At 51.8% G+C, this 17732-nt stretch overlaps 1 protein-coding gene across 4 annotated transcripts in view; it reads right to left on the bottom strand.

Annotated features, from left to right (window-relative positions):
• ANKS1A (ankyrin repeat and sterile alpha motif domain containing 1A) overlaps nt 1-17732 on the bottom strand; it is a gene marked incomplete at its 5' end in the record, with an annotated part of 138199 nt that overhangs the window by 31145 nt on the left and 89322 nt on the right. The gene's annotated exons all lie outside the window — the stretch shown is intronic.

Below are 17732 nucleotides of genomic sequence, written 5' to 3'. Positions count from 1 at the left end.
ATGAGAAGTCTCAGGACATCAGAGCTCAGGAAAAGGGCAAAAGCAGGAAGTCTGGTTTTGGTGGAAGATGTGACGATGCTCTGCCAATCTGTCCTGCCCCTGTTCCTGCCACTGCAGGTGTCTGGCTAGAGCCAGCAAGCCTCTGTTCTGAAGTCCCCCCTCCTCATTCTGCAATGCCTTTTAGGACCAGCCAGGTCTCTGCTCTCCCCCAATGCGGTCGGATGAGTCTTCAGAGCAAGGCTTCTGCTTGGCTGGCCCTTTCAGCTAGTTATAACCCACCTAAGCCTGATCCATGCATGGGGGCCAAACCCCTGCAAGCAAGCAGCAAGGTGAAATGCAAGCTCACATGCAGTACACTCGCTAGTCCTGTACTCAAGGTTACTGCTTGGAGCTCTAGCAGCAGAGGTGGCCTGGCTGCACATGGGAAGGTCAAGGCTTGGCCCCACACGCTCACAGGCCTCTGAAGCCTTCTTCTGTGTCCCACTGCTGCTCCGGCTAGGACTGGACCCTGGGTGACTTGATACGGAATGGAAAGGTCACACACCAGCCTTTCGTGAGGTTAAACCCTAACTGGATCTTAGGCACGGTTATCTTAGGGGTTTCCTCTTGGGGCTCAGGGAAAGAAAAGGACAAAAGGTGATTCTTAGATTCCAAGCATCACATCAGCACAGCAGACCCTTTGTGATTTCCCTGGCGGTAACAGATGTCCACCAGGCCATCCCCATGCCCCTCCCCCACTCCAACACCACCACCATCCTGAATAAAGTGTTACCGCCTCCGGAACACTTGCCTCCAGTGCTTCTGGGCCGAAGCTTGAAGTCAGGGGCTCATTTGGCTGTGGAGGGAATGTGAGGCCACAGAAGGGCGGAGGCCAGAAGAAACATTCCTGTACAGGGAGCACAGAAAACCAGACCCACTGGCCACTCTGAGTTCAGGGAGCCACATGAGACAGCGGGTGAGTTCCCCATTGTCAAGAGGCACAGGGATGGGTACAACAGAGCCCTAGAAAGACTCAGACCCCTGTGGGGCTCATGGCCAAGCAAGGAAGCTGTAAGGTGGGAGCTATGGAAGGGGAGGAAAAATGCCTGGCTACTCAACTACTCTGACTTCCTCATGCAGGGAGACCCTTAGGCTGCCCTACCCATTTGCTGGAAATGCTGTTCAGCCTCAGCAAGCATGAAAACACAGAGCAGCCCTGCCCCCAAGACCAGTGGTTCTGTAGGCACGGCTAAGGGCCAAGGCCGTTCTTTGTGTGCGTCTGGGCTCTTCAAGGAGTGGGTCCTTCCACCTCTGAGGACTTCTGCCAGAGGAACAAGAAAGGCCCGGTTTATTAATGCCGGGGTAGGACCTTAGCATTTCTCCTAATTTTATAAAAGCCCGCTTCTGGTTACTTACTGGACTTCTGCCAATCTTGGTGTCTCCCACTTTTGTTACAATAATCAATAAAGACTTGGAAGGGCAACGCGTGCTCCTTTCAGTCAGATGTGGCAAAACCACAGCCAGGCAGCTTTACTCCTTCCTGAGCTCTGGGCAACAGGAATGAAGGGAAGGCTGGGGCAGACAAAGGATCCCAGAGAGGCCTGTCAGAGGGGCCCAGGGCCTAGTCTGGGCTTCCTAGCTCTGCTGTTGACTGGGATGCCTTCTGAGACGCCCCTTGTGCATGGCTGTGAGCTTCGGGGTGTGTGTAGGCTGAAGGAGTGTTCTACTCGAGTTTCTCACTCTGAGCTCAGGCTGGGTGCACGCCTCATACTCTCAAATACGCTTCTGCAGGGGTGAGAATAAACAGGACGGCTCTAGTCAAAACTGTGACGCAGGGAGCCTCTAGACTTTGGAGCAAGTGGGAAGGGCTGGTGCAGGCTCTCTCCTGGGGGTTGGGAGTGGAGAGCAAGAGAGAACAGGCTGGTGCTCCCTCCTACAGAGGGGAGGGGCAGACCCTGCCTGTGAGTCTCTGGGTCAGTCAGTACAGCAGGCAGAAACCAAGAGATAACTCAGAAATAACTAAGCCAGGCAGTACAGCTGGCTGAGTCTTGCTTCGTGCCTTTGGCTACCGCGCCCTCCCCCACTCTGTGATAACGAGTGGCAAAAATAAAGCTGTCCTTGGTGAAAGTACCCTGGATAAGAGAGTCCTTGCAACTCAGAGGTTGAAGCCTTGCCTCTAAGGTAAAGAAAGTGTGTGGAACCCAGGCCTTTGCCAAAGGAACACGGTATCCATAAGCCAGGAGGAAAGTCCTCACAAAGGGCTGGTCCTGACTCATTCCATTGCCTGAATATCCACAGGACAATGATGAAGGCCTGTCTCACCCTTTATTCTCCAGGTCCCAAAGCAGAAGAAGCGTCTATCTCTAACACCGGTGTCCCAGTTCCCCTGGGAGACAATGACCCGTCCTCTGCCGAGACCCATGTGTCTCCAGTTAACTGCAGGGATGGAATGTAGGAGTACCGACTTTTCATAGTGCAGACCTGAGGCCAGAGGAGGCAGAGTAGGACGCTGCTGTGGCGTGTTTGTATCCATTATGGAGTATTTCTCCACGGCCAGAAAATAGGAACGGTACTAAGTAAAGGACAACTTGGAACTATTTCTGTAACTTCCTGTGAATATACAACTATTCCAAAATAAAACATTTAGATGAAGAAAATGTTGAATCAACTATGTCTTTCTTTTTATAAAGAAAGGTCAAACGAGCCCGGACCCTGGGGAAGTCAGACCTAACAGAGCCTTATTAGTTCTCCTGAAGCCCAGCTCGGGGTGGGGGAGGTCTCCATCTTCCTCAGCGTGACAGGCACCCGAGGTCTGAGTGGGTCTCCCTTCCTTCCCAAGTGGGTGGGACAACAACCATGGCTGGCACGAGCTTGGCGTGGGCTAGGGAGACAGGCCCAGTGATTCTGCTGGTGAGAATCCCTGTGCCCGCTCTGCGTCTACCTGAATGTCACCAGGGCCTCTCTCTCCGTTCACACAGGTCCTGAGAAAAGGGACTTGACATCAGCTGTTCTCCCTGGCTGACTCTGAGGGCCAGTCCGTCCTCACGGCATCCCCTGCTACCAGGCCACCTCAGCTCCCTGTTCCCCTGCTACCAGCTTCCTGTGCTGCTTGCAGCAAGTCTTCCTCTGCAGAAGGCAGTGGCCATGCTCCTGGGACCCAAGGGCACAGGATGGCGGAGGCTTTGGGTTGGAACCTCAGTGTGGGGAAGCAGGTTGCTGAGGGCTTCCCCACAGCCTCTTGTCCTCAGCACTTGCAACTGTAAGCCCCTGTAGCTTGTGGGAAGGACCACCTTAAGTATCTGTGACCTGTCCTGCCTCCCCCCAGGGGAGCCACTCACACTGCAACCTTTGGCTCTAGCTGCACCTCAGAATTTAAGAAGGTCTATGCCCTGCAGCTCAGGAGGCCCCTTCCCTCAGCTCCCAGCAGCAACCACTGAGGTCACTCCAAATAGGCAGTTTGTACTTCACTTCTGCTTTCGGAGATCTCAACCCAAGATAGGTGCTCCGAGGGGAACTAGGGCCATGTGCCAAGTGCAGTCAGTGTAAATAGGGTGTGTAAGAACCTCCAGAGCAGCATGGCAGCCAGCAGACACCCAAAGCCTGCTTTACAAAGAGAATGTGATTTTCTTGGAATGCTGGCCGCAGCTACATGTACGAACTACTTCCGTCTGCCTCACTGCACCGGCACGCCAGCCACGCACCTGCAAATGTGTTAGCTAAAACTTGCATCGAATTTCCCTTCATTACCAGTGTTAATTGGGTCTCAAACATTTGAAACAGGCTTCTCGCATGTTGGGGAACGTGTGAACTTTCTGAGGGCTGGTCAGAGCCACACCACTGGGTGGCTCAGGTTTCTAAAGCTGAAGGATGAGAAGCAGCGAGAGCACTTCCCATGGTGCCCCTGGCCCATGGTCACACTTCGGCAACACACAGCTGAAGGGGCACAAGCCAGGCAGCACTGCGGGCTAGGCTGCCATTGGTAACAGCACAGGGTGAGCCATGTGCTGACTGAGGAGAAACCTGTACGCCGGCACTGGCTCACACTGGGTTTGTACAATGAGAGTCAACACCAACTCTACCCAGGCAGATGCCAGGAGACCTGGGCTCAGTCATGTGCTCCACAAGTGCCCACCTGTGCCATCATGTGGCTAAGCAACAGTGACCTGGGCTTTGTCCAAGGTCAGGTGAGGCTCTGAGGTCACCTCCTTGTATTTAATGTCTTCTAGCTGCGATGCTCACAAAGCGAAGCTGCAGGAACTCCGTTTTGCTGCAACCAGCCAGGCACAATGGCAGACAGTCCAAGGACTGCCAAGGACTGCCAAGGACAGCCAGCATCTGAGCCCAAGGAGCCTCTGGCTGGTCAGAGTCCAACATGGTTCAATGAATGCCAATTAAAGGTGTTACCAAGGTGAGACAGGACCACACCCAATGGCAGCCCACAATGCAGGAGCGTGAGATCATGCTCTTAACTGGCAGTCCCCTGCTATACCGTGACAGTTAATCACAGCACCGCTGAGGGACACCAGGCTTCACACTGGAACTGAAAAGGCTGTGATGGTCTCAGCCTCCTGCTTGGCATGCAAAGCAGGCAGGAGTGCACAGCGCAGACGGAGCGGCCACCTGTGAAGGGCATCCGGACAGTGCTGAGCGAGGCCCGGTGCCGCAGAAGCCACCAGGCTCTGACCTCACAGCCCCCACAGGAAGTGTGCGGGGAATACTTGTCTTTTCCCATTTTATATAAAGTGACACCCGTGGATGTCAGAACCATAGGCCTGAGAAGAGACAGGAGGTGGTTCTTTTCTGACAGGCCCAGGAGAGCCAGCTGTGGGCGCTGAGCAGCCAGGCTTCAGATAGGGAACAATTCTGTCGAAATGAACATGCTCTAAGACCTAAAGCTGCTGTGGCATTAAGGCTGAAAGGGTGGATTAGAGTCCCCAGGGCGGACCAACATGAGTCCCCACCGCTTCTGACACATTTTTCAGCCTTAAATAAATAAGGGACCCAGAAAGCTATTCTTGTTGCCCTAATACCACAAAACCTAAATCAACGAGAGAAACTCACTGAGACAAGCCCATGCCCTCTGTCACCAGCTCTGCTCTTGAAGCTCTTTCTGTGGCCCCAGGGACCCCTGCATACTAGCAAGCTCTTAGAAGACTTGCGTCCTTCAGCCCCACCCCCTCGCCTGCAGGCACCCTGCACAGGCTAACACACAGATGGTATCCATAAATACCTGTTGATAATGTAAAGGGTCCTGTCCCAGCCTGGTCAGCCGCTAGCAGGGAGGCTGAGAACAGGGCTCCAGGGAGGCCAGCCAGCGCTTGCTCGTCTGCCTGTTACTCAGGGAGAGAGTGTTCCTAAGCCAACCTGTCCCAACCTCCTCACATAGCAACTAGTCCCTCGGGTTCACAATGGCCTGTCTCACTGAGCTGCTTGTTTATGTTTTAAACCGGCCTAAGTCTCAGCATGTGTGTTTTAGCTGTAGCTGCCAGGATTCTAAATCAAGGCTACGCTTTTGATGTGGCCTTGCGAAGTCACTCCTGTCATCCACAGCTCTACTTGGGGAAGAAGTCCAAGCAGAAGCTCCTTAGACTCAGTTTTGTGGCTTTGTTAGCCTCTGACAGTCTCAGGTCAGATTTGTGATGCTTCAATTCCCGGTTTTTAGATAGATCAGTCTGTCTGTCTGCCTACCTACCTCTTTATCTATCTACCCCCCCACCACAGAGACATACACATACACTCTATCTTTAGCTCTTTCTCTCTCTCCCCTCACCCCTTCCCCATGTAACTCTGGCTATTCTGGAGCTCACTATACAGACCAGGCTAGCCTGGAGATCCTCCTGCCTCTACCTCCCGAGTACTGGACTAAAGGCATGCGCTCCACTATACTTGGCTCGGAATATATTTTAGTTAGGATAATTTTTTTAAAAAAGTGTAAACTAAGCAAATCAAAGGCACAGCCCAGACCCGACTGGAGTGTGCATGCTTCCAGATGTGGAAAGATCCAGGGATGCTGTCATTGCCTCGATTTGTGCGCTCCGACCGGAGATGAGGGGTGACATTCCTGCACACCTGCTCTCCATCTGCCCCCACCCCCACCTCGTTCACCACCCGAGCTGCCCCTGCATAGGGCAGCACACACAGTACCCTCTCCTTAAAGGGAACGGAAGACAGTGGCAGAGGACAGCAAGAAGCAACTGACTCCCCAGCAGGAAACTCCTGCAGCCCCTTGACCCAGGGCATGAGTAAACCTCAAAGGTCACGGCCAGGGGCTGCTCTTACCAAGCAGGTGGCTGCCCAGAGGAGCGGTGGGCACCAATGGCCTGCCCAGGCCCACCCAGGGACAGACTTGAGGGCCTCAATGCGAGAGGACCAGCCTTGGTTCCACCCTCAGCGGCAGATATCTGAGCTGTCTGTCTGGGCTGAAGCAAATACATCCATCCCTGGGCTCAGTATTCACTGTGAGAAATGGCAGCTCTTGTCCAGAATGAAAAAGGCCAGGTTGAATGGAACCTTCAGGGAGACTAGCAGGGAAAAGCCTTCCTGACTGGGATGGCCAGACCTCTGGGCCTGCACTCTGGAAGGGGCATTCGTCAAGCCCGATCTCTACATCAGCACCAACGTCCTTTGTTTTAAGTGTTGAAAGATTTCTTTACGAAATCAATGCCACCAGCATCGTGCATGTCCTCTACAGTTCCCAAAAGCTGTTTGCAGACGTACACATGGCGCTTGTTGGGATGCGCTGAGCAGGGCACTAGCAGGGACTGATGGGAACAGATGAGGTCACCAGCAGGAGCCGGCATGTTTCCCTGAAGGTATTGCTTATCACTGGCTGTTTCTTTCCTTTCCATCTAAAGAGCCGCCAAACTGAGTTTTGCTCTGGACTTACATTTGGGTCCCTGGAAGCAGAAAGAACTGTATAGCACACGGTGACTTCACCAAGGGGCTTCTCTGTTCCCTGTCTTTAGAAATGTCAACTGTTTTATTTATGGGGAAAGGACAGAGAATGGAGTCAGATAAAAATTTGTTGAGCTACATCCACATCTTTAATCCCAGGACTCTGGAGGCTGAGGTAGGAGGACTGTCCGGAGCTCCAGCCCAGCTAGGACTATAGAGTGAGACCCTGTCCAAAAAGTTACAGCAACAAGAACTTAGATGGGCATTTAACTGTGAAGTTCAACCTCATCTTCTCAACCCTGTATGCTTGAGTAAAACAGCCTAAACTTTAAAATGGGGGGAGGGGGAACAAACCTATGACATTACATGAGAAACCTGAAAATTAGCAACATGCCTCTCCAGAGACGGGACTTTCTGCGTTCCTACTTACTGCTAGGGAATGAAAAAGCAAATTCAAAATGCGTGCTCTTCAGGGGTAAGACCCCAATCCAGGCTAGAACCTGTGGGAAGGTCTTTTTGGTGACTCAGACCTGAGAGCTTAGGGGCCGATGCATCTTAAGGACTGAGGACATTGAGTGCCCCTACCCTCCTTCCAGGCCTTTGAACCACTGACATAGATTCCTACTCTCTCTCTCTCTCTCTCTCTCTCTCTCTCTCTCTCTTCCTGAGTCAGGGTTTCTCTGTGTAGCCCTGGCTGTCCTGGAAGTCCCCTCTGTAGACCAGGCTGACTCTGACATCTAAATGGCCTCTGTGGGCTGGGGGACTTGAGGGCTTGCAAGAATGACCCCTGCTTTCTACCTCAGAAAGGGTCCTGATCTGGCCGGGAAGACAGGCCTTGCGCACACAAACAAGATTACCAACACACTCAGTGCCAAGTAATGGGAGAGAGGGCTGCCTAAACAGACGAGAACCCAGGCTGGGAGGGAAGTGTGAGGCAGACAGGGCCACCTTTTCCTGTCCTAACACGGGCCTGCTCCTTGCTGTCCCTTCGCATGGCTCACTCCAGGCCCTGAAAGCAGCCAGGGTACGCAGGCTCTCCACCCCCCTCTCACAACTCTCTGCTCTTTCTTCAAGAGCCTTTATGTCATTTGTGATCATCTTCCTGGTTTGACCTTGTCTGACGCCAGTCTGTCCGTTGTTAGCAGCAGTAGTAGGGCCTCAGCACGCTCAAGCACTCTAGACACGCTGTGCCACTGAACCATAGACTCAGGACCACCGTTTTCCCTTTATTCTGGCTTGAGCTAACTCTGCAGCCCAGACGGGCCTCCATTGTGTGATCCTCTCGACTCGGCCTCCTGAGTAGCCGGGATTACAGGCCTAGGCCGAGAGACGCAGCTAATAAGGCTGTGTATTCATCAGTGCCATACTTTCATTTGGCATGACCAAGTCTTAAAACCAGGCTAGGCATGCAGTGGGAACCGGGAGACAGCTCACTGGGTAAAGCACTTGCTGCTTCTGCAGGGCCTGAGAGCCTGATGTCACGGCAGCCATCTGTGACCCCAACGCTGGGGGCACGCTGGCCAACTAGTCTACACACTCAGCTCCAAGTTCAGGGAAAGCCTCTACATCAAAAAGTAAAGTGACCTGTGACAGAGGACACACACACAGACACAGACACACAGACACACACACATACATACACACACACATACATACACATACACACATACACACACACACACACACACACACACACACACACACACACAACGAGAGTGGTAGAATAAGCTTTAATAAAGGGTGAATTTCAACACAAGACACAGAGAAAGGTATCCTAAGCCAGCATACAGTATAAACTAACAGAGCAAGAAAACACGGTCAGAAGACAGGAACAGATGTCAGCAGGGTGGCGACAGCGGCCACACCAAATGCTCTTATATGGGGAGTCTCGAGCTCCAGCTGAGGAGTTGGCAGTCTGCTCTCAGCACCAGGGAGCGCAGGGAGTGCAGGGAGTGCAGGGAGCACAGGGAGCACCAGAGAGCACAGAGGGCAGAGGGAGAGGAGGCCTGTGGTCAGGGACAGTGAGGTGGAATGATTAGGGACATGAAGAGGCAGCCACCACGACAGCCTGGGAAAGCTGGACGCCGTGCCTGTCCAGGTAATCTAGGAGGAGGGGAGAATGAAGAGGACAGGCAGAGATGTCAGAGGAAAATGCTGGTAGTGACAAATGGGTGGAGGGGTTCAGAGTAGGAGCACATGGCCCTGGCTACCTTCTAGAGTCTGGTTTGGATCATCCTTAACACCAAGGCTTTCCCAGCCTTCGTCTGTCCTACTGATTTCAAACGAAAACTGGCACAAGGCTTCTGTGCCGCAGATTAAGGTCACAGTGAGCGAGGCTGCTATTAAAAATTGCTTGAGAAAGTCTCTGTGACCCAGAGCAGGCCGAGATTACCATCAGGGAGAAAAGCCAGAGCCACTGGCATGAGGTGGGACACAAGGAAGACCTGGTTGATTGTGCCAAACATGACAGCACAGGAAGAGGCTCTTCTGCATTTCCTGAGCAGGAGTCACAGGAGGAAGAGTTAAGACTGCCAGGTGGCTGCCGATGTAGGTCAGTGATGGAGCTGGTTGGTGTGTGTGTCGGTGTTTGTCTGTGTGTGTGTCTCTGTGTATTTGTGTGTGTGTGTCTCTGTGTGTATGTCTGTGTGTCTGTGTGTGTGTGTGTCTGTGTGTGTATTTGTGTATGTGTGTGTCTGTGTGTGTATTTGTGTATGTCTGTGTGTGTTCGTGTGTGTCTGTGTGTGTGTCTCTGTGTATTTGTGTGTGTGTGTGTCTGTGTATGTATTTGTATGTGTGTGTGTGTGTGTGTGTGTATGTCTGTGTGTGTGTCTGTGTCTGTGTGTGTGTGCCATAAGAGCCTAGGATGAAGCTCTGCATGTTTTTGGTTATAAGCATCACAAATCTATTATTGTGTGAAAAGAGATTTGCAGCAGTGCATACAGGACAGCACCGCCTTCTCTCTTCCAGAGAAAAATGTTTACTGTGTTGGAAGTGCTTGCATGAATGTGTGCAGCATATTTCTAGAAGGATATTCACAATGAGGGAGAGGAACTGGGGGTGTGAGAGGGCAGGGGGAGACAGTTCTCACTCCACATTCCTCACTCAGTACTTTGGAGTTTGCGGCCACAAAAGAAAAAAAAAAAAAAAAAACAATCCCGCACGGTATAAGAATTCCACTTTCAGAGTTGGCTTTCCCCAAATTTCCATATAGCTAGGCAGGAGGGTGCTTAAGGCACGAACTTTGTCCCGAGGCACAGAAACATAAAACTGAGACTTGGCTTGGGCAGCTCTATCCTGACCTGTAGTGTAGACAACACTAGACATGCCTCTGCCGTGGCCAGTGAGTCTCAGAGAATTCTCTACAGTGGCCAAGGCTGGTGGCTGAAGAGAACTTCTCCAGGACACCATTTTGGTGGCAGTATAGACGGTTTCCCAGCATGGTCTGCAGGACCTTGCCCTTGCCCAACAGACATGAGGCCTCACTGGGCTGGAACACATCCTGCTGAAACCAAGGCCTCTGAAAGCAGAAAGGGGGTGGGCTCAGGGTGTGTGCCTGTAACCCTCAACCTAGGAAGATCAAGAACTGCACACGGCTGACCTACAAGTGACATTCTATCTCAACTCCCCATCCCTTAATAACTGCCCCCCACAAGACCCCAAAGAAGTAAGAAAATGGTAAGGAACCAGAATGTCTGCACAAAGCACACACTTCTTTGTGTTCACGATGGTTTCTTGGCTATTTAAATCAGGACAGCCGGGAACAGATTGCCAGACAAACTGTCATTTGTAAGCCTCACTGTGCTCAGGCGGTTTCCCACCTGTCCAGACAGACAACCAGGCTGCCTACAGCTATGGACAAGGGGTCCTGTGGTGGCAGACACTGGGTCATTAGAGCTGGTGAGACATAGCAGAGCCACATGGCTCCTGGAGGCCAGGGCTTCCTTCTTATCCATATACTTGGCAGTACAGGAAGGGACTGGTACTGGGAAAGGCAGCGAGAACAGAGCAACAGAGAAACCCTGAGCTGGAGATTTAGGAGCATAAGAGACCCAAAGGAATAAAAAGCCCTGTGCCACCCATTCCCAAGGATGTCAAAACCAGCTCCATGAATTACTTTCCTGGAGTTGGATAGAAAAAAGGTTTGTTTCCCCATCCTCAGTCTGGCTAGGTAATTAGTTACCTACTATGTCAACCATACAATACCAATTCAACCTGTCTGAGGACATCATCATCTGCTTTCATCTCTGGTTCCTAAGAATCTCCTACTGTATACAGACCTACAAACTCCAGGGCCAGAGGTCCTATACCTCAGAATTCTGCAACTGGCTGTGGCGAATGGTTTGCAACTCATTATCAGCCTCCTGGGAATATGTGTACAAAATATATCATGCTCCAGTAGATGCACGTAAAATGCACCAGGTCCTGGAGGGACACTTGTAAGGCACACCAGGCAAGTTCCTTGTGGCAGTGCCTCACGTGTGTGCTCACCACCTCCAGACTTCCTTTACACCCGATCTACAGCTGTCTCCTCTCACTGCATCTCTTCCTTAGCAATTCTGAACCCCTCCTTTTGTCTTACAATCCTGATTATGTGATGAGCTCATGGGCACTTCCTTCCTGAGATGAGGCCGCCACCATTTATCCCCCCAAACAATTCACTCAGGGGTCCCACCCAATGGGGCGGATAATGCTTCCGAGGAAGCCTCACGAAGTCAGGTCTCCGTCTAGTCCCACAACCCAGAATCCGATGTGTGATTGTTGAAAAGGCACTGACAGAGTCTAACGCAAAGACAGCAAGCTAAACCAAGCCTCGGGAAGCAGCTGAGGAAAGACAGGCAGCGATACTGCAGAGGGAGACAGGAAAGAAAGCCACCTCACAAGGCCGCTGTCTCTGTGCCGACTTCAGTGTACAGTGGAACTTGAGATGGCTTTTACAGCACAGATGAGCAGGAAGTGGCTGAATAATGCCGCCGGCTTCCTCCTTCTACCACAGCAGCCAGCTTTCCCCCCCTCAAGAGCGTCCTCCCTCAGTTGGCCTGGGTCCTCACCACCGAGCACCTTTTCCTTTCTCCTCTGCCCTCTGTGCCTGTGACTGAGAGAGACTGTCTCTTTGGACAATGCTAGTTCCCCAGCACCCACAGCAGTGCCTAGGACACAGCAGGCCCTCAGCGGAGCAGCTTGATGAATAACTGTACAGAGACCAATAAACAGAAAAAAAAAAGAGACTCCTACTGTGTCTCAGATACAACTGTTTAGAATTATCTAAGGCAAATGGCCACGGCCAAGAATCATACAAATCTTTCTTGTCTACAGGCTGTTGGTGCCATGATTACGAAACCGGAGCCGGGTATATAAAGAATGACCTAGAAAATGAAGGCTGGGCACAATGGTGCACCCCTCTAATTCCGTTGCTGCGATTTGAGGCCAGTCTGTGCTACATAGTGAGACCTTGAGGTACCTCCCCTACCCCAAATTCAGATAAAATGTTCCAATGGCTCTCAGCTCTAGAATACAGACCACATTCTTATCATAGACTCACTAACTTTCATGTATCACCAAAGCTTTGGTTTAAAACAACAACAAACAGCTGGGGGCTGGAGAGATGGCTCAGTGGTTAGAGCACTGACTGCTTTTTCTAGAGGTCCTGAGTTCAATTCCCAGTAACCACATGGTGGCTCACAACCATCTGTGATGGGATCCGGTGCCCTCTTCTGGTGTGTCTGAAGAACACCTAAATCTTTAAAAAATAAATCTCAAAACAAAAAACCCAAACCAACCAAACAATAATCCCAGCACTTGGGCAGGCGGGGGCAGGACAACCAGAGCTGCACAGTGAGGTGCGAACTTTAGTGCTCACGGTTGTTTGTGTAGCCCCTGACGCACGCACGCATGCACGCACACACAGAAGCACACACATGCACTGCTGACAAATTCAGCACCACAGAATCTGCCCTGGTATGTGTGCGGTACCCACTGTGCTCACCGACCCCTTGCTTGCTGTGAGGGCAGCAGGAAAGCCGGGCTGGGCTCACTGGCAGACAGAAGCAGGAGAGGTCTGAGGCTCAAGGAAGCAGCTCAAACCTGCAGGCTTCAGCTCCCTGCTTCCCCAGCATGCTGTCATGATGGTCCAGGAAGACCAGAGTGTGGAGCCAGTGAGCAGGCAGAGGGGTAGACACAAAGGCCAAAACAGAGCTGCCTGGACACAAGTGTGACTTCAGCATTGTGGACAAATGCTTCAAACCTAAACCCAATGGAAACTCGGAGGGTAAGGCCGCTCCAGCATGACATTCCAGGCTTGAGCTCTCCCCAGGCTGGGAGGGCCACATTCTTGTTTAGAGTGGGCCGTGCCCAGGGTCAAGCACACCAGTTTACATACCAAGAAACAATGCACACTGCAGAACAGTGGTGAGCCGAGGGTCATGGTGAAAGTGCAGACCTCCTTGTGTGCACCCACTTCTCGGTGGCTAGGGCAGAAAAGCCTCGGTGGAGCTGTGCCAATCACCTCTCCTCTTGATGACATCATACGATGACATCATACCGGCTCTAAAGAGCAGTGCTGGGAATGGGGAAGCTCAGGCTTGGCCTGAAAGGGCGCTCTGCCTGCTACCTCCTCCCTCTCAAAGAGGGGCTCAGCCGAGGGTCTCAGCTACCATTTCAGACTAAAAGCACAGCCCTCTCCACACGGACATTGCGAAGCAAGGGTCATTCTGAGCATGCACACAGAGCACGTCTCTGCTTTCCACTGTCTCCCGCTTGTTTAATATTTATGAAAGCTGATTACAAAATACAAATTTATCACTTAAGCCTTCAGCCAAGTGTTCCCTGGCTCGAGTGTTTATGCTAAGTAGACAGGCAGCCTTCTGTGGGTTGTCTTTCCATAATCTTCAATCCCATTCAAAAGTAGGCATGTGGGGACCTAGCTGACCTCACAGACTTCTGCACATCGAACCACAACCTGACCAGGCAGTTGTTTTTGTTCTTACAGTCAGCCTCCACATCTGAGGGTCTGACATCTGAGATTCAACCAACTACACAGTGAAAAGTTAGGGAAAACAACACTGATGCCTACAGCTGGGCAGCAGCGGCTCCCACCACCAAGCACTCGGGAGACAGAGGCAGCTGGATCTCTGTTGAGTTCGAGGCCAGCCTGGTCTACAGAGTGAATTTCAGGTCAGCCAAGGCTACACAGTGAGAGCCTGTGTTGAAAAACAGAAAAGAAATTAACAGGACAGCCGACACACGTCGTCTACATGTACAGACTGTTCTCACTGTCTGCACTACAGAGTCAAACGACTTTATTAGGCACCTAGGTACCCCAGAGACACCGTAAAGCATGCAGGACTGTGTGAAGAGGTTGTCAGCGGCTCCACTGTCTTACTCGAGGGGTTTTAGTATCCTTGGGTCCTGCTTGGCACCAGAGGGTTGGTTTATAGACACTATGGTGTGCAAAGCATTTAACTCTGGCATTAGTCGCTTTTGCTGCTGTGTGCATGACTGTGTGCAGGAGACAGGCTGAGAGTTTATCTGAGGAGACTGAGGAACGGAGCACGTCACTGAAGCTGCCACTTTGGCAGGACAGAGCACTGGAGCCTTTCCTATGGCTGGAGGTGGGAAAAGCTTTGAGTTCTGACCGCCCTCGCCAGCACCCTGAACACCCAAGCATTTCCAACAAAGGGGAATTTGCTAGAGCACACTGTCTGCTCCAGCACACAGCATCAGATTTGTTTAGGGGTGATAGAGATAAGGTCCCCGCTTGAGAATGACCTCACATTTCACTGAAGAGACTAAATAATGGCGCTAATCCTGGGCACTGTGGCAATGGCACAGGCTGAGGCATGAGGAGTATTGTGAGTTCAAGGCCAGCATGGGCTACCAAATGAGATGCTTAAACGAAACAAGGCAGCACTTATTCATGAAACAGCGCCATTATTAAGTGGAAGGTAGGCTGCAGGGTCACATCACAATGGGAAAGCATGCTGGAGGGTGAGTGAGGGGCTGGAACTGCTGGCAAAGGCCCTATAGGAATGCAGCCTTTAACAGAGGGACGCAGACAGCCCAGCTCTCTCTGGGACTGCCAGTGCAGAGCATAGGGCCAGTTAACAAAGGCTGAAGGGAACGGACTTGAAGGGTAGGAGGAACATGGTTCCTACAGCGTCTAGGACCCCAGCAATGCCCAGCGCAGCCACACAGCACAGCATGGAGCCTTCTGTGACAACCCGATGGTGGACCATGTGGCTAACGTGCACAGGGTCCTGGGGTAGATTCCCAGGAACATACAGACACGGGCAAGGGTGACAGGGAGCTCCAGCTCCAAATCCTACCTGTTGTGGAAAGGTGTGTACAATGTGCAGTTGTTAGGTAAGAAAAGTATGTTATAAATCAGTAAGCATACAACCAAATTCGGCCATGTAACAAATATTCACAGAGGTTATCTGTGTGGGAGGTGCATGTGGTTTCCTGTCTGTGATACCCGGAGCTTCTGTCATGCAGAGCTTCTCAGTCCACCTTCTGGGAGCCACAGGGGTCAGGACGACATGTTCTGACCTGACCGAAGGACTCAGAAAACACCTGGAGTTTGCTGTCAGAGACCCTCTTGGGAAGCTGTTTGGTAAGCAAGCTCCATCACTCCTGGGTTGGCAAGACTCTAACCGAACATAAGGAAAAGGTCAGTGTCGCTAATGAATGCTCTCTTGGAGGTAGACCTTCACTAGGACAGTACGCAGAAGTCATCTTGCCCAAGGAAGTTCACCATAGGCTGTTTCCGAGCAGTAGGAGCATAAACCCAAGCCCATGAGCTGAGCATGCTCCCGATAAGACCTCAGCCGTCAACCAACCAGCTCTGCTGGCCACAGTACGTAAGACACCTGTGGTGAATCCAAGAGCGCTGGCCAGTGCGTACCTTCACTGTCTGCGATGGGGAGGAGCCGTGTAGGGAGGCAGTGGCAGGAAGGGCTTGAGCTCTACCTCTTCCCAGGCACTTGGCCACCACCACTGCTGCCTTCCCTAAGGTCTGAAGAATCTAGCTTCAGTTCTTTTACCAAAGCTCTAGACAAGTAATCGAACCTGCGATGTAGCTACTACGACAAGGCCAGGAACTGTACCAGACACTTACACATGCCCCTACTCGGGCCACCTTCATAATAAAACAGCCTTGAGAACCCATGACAATGTCCAGGCCATGTGTAGGGAATGGTGGCACTGGCCTGCAGAGGCCCCAAAGGTGTCTACTTTGCCTTGCGTTCTAGAAGCAGCAGCCAGACTCACTACACTACCGTGCTGGGGCTGCAGCTGCCCGGCCTCTCTCCCCAGCCTCAGGAAGGAGCAGCACAGGATCAGCCTTCTGAACCGCACGCGTCCCTACCCCCAGCACAGCACACGACCAGCACAGGATTCCATCTTTGCCCTTTTTCAGATTTTAAGTCCAGCAGTGTGGTCTGGCATAGCAGTGCTGATCTACAATCCTAGGATCCAAGTTCAAGGCCATCCTGGGCTATATGATGAGACCAACAGTCAAACCAAAACACCAAACAAACAAACCCGTACAATACAGCAAAGCTTCCAACGCTACCACCGAAGTCCGAGTGCAGTGTGGTGGCTCACACCCGTGATCCCAGCATTCCACAGCCATGGCAGGCAGGCAGATCTTAAATCTGAGGCCAGCCTATGACACACAGCGGCACCCCATCTTGGAAAACAAACTGCATGCATATGCACGTCTGTTCATATGTGTATAAATGTGGTAACAGCACATGAGCCTCGTCACATTTTAAGGCAGAGAACTGTGTATAGGTCAAGCAGCCCACTTCACTCAGGCTGGGCACTGCCATGCTGATCTGGCGTATTCTCCAGGAGGAAGTACAAGGTGAAAACGTGTAAGCCTGCCAGCGATGCCATGCCTGAGTGGAGGTGAATGTGCTTGTCCAGCGTATGGACAGTTTAGGGTAAGGACACCTAGGACCAGCCAAGCTGCCTCCTAATTCATCAGAACAGTTCTGAAACGCTGTCTTCTTCCGATTCCCAGCTCTTGGCCCCACTCCAAGACCTCTCTGTTTGGTCCCAAGTCCATTTCCTATCCTGTCTTTTAACCACCCATCGACATGTGCACACTTTCCCAGCCCCAACAGCTGTCTGTTCATGTTGTTTATTCACTGTGTCAGCCTCAACCTGGTTTAAACCAAAGGAGTTATTAGTTCCTTAATTTCAATGTAATTCTACTTCTCCATGGTCCTTCTGGAAGCTCTCTTCAGCAGTGTGCCTCTCTACCCCCTTTACGGCTCTTGACTATGCCTCCACCCCACATGTGTGCTAACCTAACGATGTTCCGAGGGACAGCTACACAAACACTGCAGTGCGGTCTCCTGGGGGACCCAGAAGCAACTTCACCCAGTGCCTGGCACCACTTTGGAACAGTCCACTGAGGCTTTGACTAAGCAATGAAAAATCTTTTGCCCAGGGATTCCTGTGTCTACCTAAACAGTCCTGAGCCTGGTCTTATCTGGAGATAGGGGCAGGAGAAACTGCCCCGCCCTGTCTCTGCAGCAGCAGCCTCAGCAAGCTGGGTCGGGGATAAGAGTTACAGAATGTTCGCAGGCACACGGCAGCTGTACCGTCCTCTCTTGTTAGAGAGCTAAATGCATCTCCAGATTGTTCCCGGAGACAGACTGAGTCCACTTCAAAGGCAGGCAGCAGCTTATGAGGCAGGCACTTTAACATTCCCAGGGTACTTGACAATCCTTCAAACACAGGTTCCTCTGCCCAGTAAGACACTCCAAAGGTCCCTGGGAAATAGTCTAGTTATACCTCCAAATAGTCAGTAACAATGGTTAAGAACTCTAGGTCTCACACTGAAAATGCTCTCT

Source organism: Micromys minutus (assembly GCF_963924665.1).
Source record: "Micromys minutus genome assembly, chromosome: 25".
In the NCBI taxonomy this organism is placed as follows: Eukaryota; Metazoa; Chordata; class Mammalia; order Rodentia; family Muridae; genus Micromys; species Micromys minutus.
Note: the sequence above shows the minus strand (reverse complement) of the source record. Positions and strands in the feature narration are given on the sequence as shown.